This window comes from Gracilinanus agilis, chromosome 6 (assembly GCF_016433145.1).
Source record: "Gracilinanus agilis isolate LMUSP501 chromosome 6, AgileGrace, whole genome shotgun sequence".
NCBI classification, from domain to species: Eukaryota; Metazoa; Chordata; class Mammalia; order Didelphimorphia; family Didelphidae; genus Gracilinanus; species Gracilinanus agilis.
In genome coordinates, this window is record NC_058135.1 from 53260041 (window position 1) to 53263094 (window position 3054).

Here is a 3054-nt window from a genome sequence, read left to right on the forward strand (position 1 = left end):
TGAGAGAAAAAGAGAGAGAGAGAGAGAGAGAGAGAGAGAGAGAGAGAGAGAGAGAGAGAGAGAGAGAGAGAGAGAGAGAGAGAGAGAGATTGAGAGAAGGAAATGGAAAAATAGAAAATCACAGTGAGTCTCCCCTATTTAGATGATCAAGTTGGCTTCTGGGGGATTCTGAGAACCAAAGATATCACATTCACATGTTTACATGCTTTCATATTTTCAGCTCCTTGAGGGGAATGGTTCATCTTCATATCTTTATTGCCTCACAGGCATTTAATAAATGTTTGTAGAAGTGAATTGAATTTTGTATTTTGCTTCCAGTTCTTTATATGAAGTAACTCAGAATAATGTCTCCTACAAGTCAATGCATAAAAAAAAATTTGAAGATAGCTATCATATGGCCTCAGTCTTCTCTTCTTCAAATTAAATTTTCATAGGTCCTTTAACCATTTCTTTATGAATATAAAAATTATTTAGCATCCTGAGTATCTTATTTTGTATGCTTCCTATTTTTAATGTTTCTTTTAAAATATAGATGTAAACTAGATATAATCCTCTAATAGATTCTTTTTTCATTTTTTTGAATTCTATTTTTTTAATTTTCAGTTTAAAATTTTCATCCTCTCCACCTCCTTCACCCATTAAAAAAAGGCTAGAAAATAAACCCATTACAAATATGCAAAACAATTTTCTGATTGATCATATTCCAAGATAAAAAGGAAATAGAAGAAAATATGCCTTAATTTGTGAGTTTGCTCAGCCATTATGAAAAACCATTTTTGAACTATATGACAAAAGTTACTAAATTATACATATCCTTTAATGGAGAGATATCATTACTATGACTAGATTCTAGAGAGAAAAAAATGGAGAGAAAAAAACTCACATGTTTAAAAAAAGTAGTAGTTATTTCTATAGTGACTTAGAAATGGAAACTAAAGGCATACCCATCAATTGAAGAATGACTGTACAAAGTACACTATATTAATGTAATGGAATACTATTGTGTAATAAAAAATGATAGAAATAGTTTCAGAGAAAGTTTGAAAGACTTGTATAATCTGATGTAGAGTAGATTGAACAGAGCTAGAAAAATAATTTATATGATAACAACAACATTGTAATGAGAAACTATTTTGAGAAATTTAAGAACTCCACAAAGGACCTATGAGGAAACATGCGACCCACATCCTGACACAGTGGCAATAGGTCCAAGGTGCTGAATGAGATTTTTTTTTAGAGCATAGCCAATATGGGAATGTTTTTTAATATGAATAATTATTTCAAGGGTTTTTTTTCAGTAAGGGTAAAAGGCACAAGGGAGAGAAATTAATTATAATTTTAAAATAAAATTTAGGGGGCAGCTGGGTAGCTCAGTGGAGTGAGAGTCAAGCCTAGAGACAGGAGGTCCTAGGTTCAAACCCGGCCTCAGCCACTTCCCAGCTGTGTGACCCTGGGCAAGTCACTTGACCCCCATTGCCCACCCTTACCAATCTTCCACCTATGAGACAATACACCAAAGTACAAGGTTTTAAAAAAAATAAATAAATAAATTTTAATTAATCAATTAAAATAAATCTAAATGAAGGACTTTAAACTCATATCATGGTAATATTTCATTTGCTTAGGTTCAGTCTATCTTTATAGTTTTTCACTATTTTTGAATCTTCAATCAGTCATCCTCCAAGGCACTTCTACTCCAATTGCCTTATCATGGTATAGAAATAAATCTGGTCTCTCCAAGGCTATATGTCCATGGAACAAAAGTTATGGCAGGTTCTACAAGGCTCCCAAAGCTTCAAGAATATATCCAGCAAAAAAAAAAACCAAACAACCAAACAACAGAATCAGAAACTATTGTCAAACAACAAACCAAACTACAACAGAGAAGGTTATATAAGGATGATATTCGAAATTAGGTATTGTTATATTAGCCTAGAGATAAGAGTGAAGATGCTGGCTTGAGAAAGAATTGAAGTTTGAAGCAGAGTTGAGAGAGAGTGTCAATTTCAAATGTTGACAGTTGTAACGGTTTTTCCTGTGACAGTTACTCTCTCTGGAAGTGGCAATTGTCTCTGGCAGTTGGCAGAGACACACACCGGGACTCTCTCAAGGCTGGAGGAGGTAACATCTTTGCCTCTCTCTTACTGTCTGAGGGAAAGACCTGAAGTAACTTAGTGTTTTCTTTTTCCAACTTGGGAAACACTATTGACTATCTATTGCTGCTTTTATAGATTGATTTAACTCTGAGAAGACCAAGGAAAACCCTAGTCTTTGGTTTGGACTCTGAGTCTATTAAGGCTCAGAGTCCTAACTTGATTCTTGTTGAGATTCAACCTCCTATCTTTTGTTATTTTTATAACTTAGAGGTGAAGTTAAGAATTATAAGGATAATATTGGTAGTTTATTTAGAATAGTAAAAATTTTGGTTAGTCAGACCAGGAAGGATTAATGTAGCCTGTGAAAACAGGAGAAGCAGTTCTTTGCAGAACCAGGGAGTTATTTGGATGGAGTTAGAATCCCTTAGAGTTAGAAATACTTTTATCCTTATATATTTCAATAAATATTTTATTTTTTATAACAAGAGTCTCTTTAGCATCCTTGTACCTGGCCCTGAAGAGAAGTTCATTTATAAGTATCACTTCACTTTATCACTGAAGATACTCTTGATTACATCTATCAAAATATCAGAACAGTTTTGAACCTTTATTTGCATAGTTTCCTCATTTATTTTTACATTTTCCTTTTTATTTTTACAGTCACCAAAAATGTACCCTCTGAATGAAAAATCTTTTAACCTCAAGACCCCCAACAGGTCAGAATATCATAATAAATGAGGAAACTATGCAAATAAAGGTTCAAAACTGTTCTGATATTTTGATAGATGTAATCAAGAGTATCTTCAGTGATAAAGCGAATAAATCTGTGGATTTATGGATTTAGACCAGGAAAGGTCAATTCCAATTCAGAGTATAAATTTATTAACAAAACATCACGAAGAGAAGAATGGAAGATTATACCCATTATTGCCTCACAAAATGATACAAAACTGGAAAA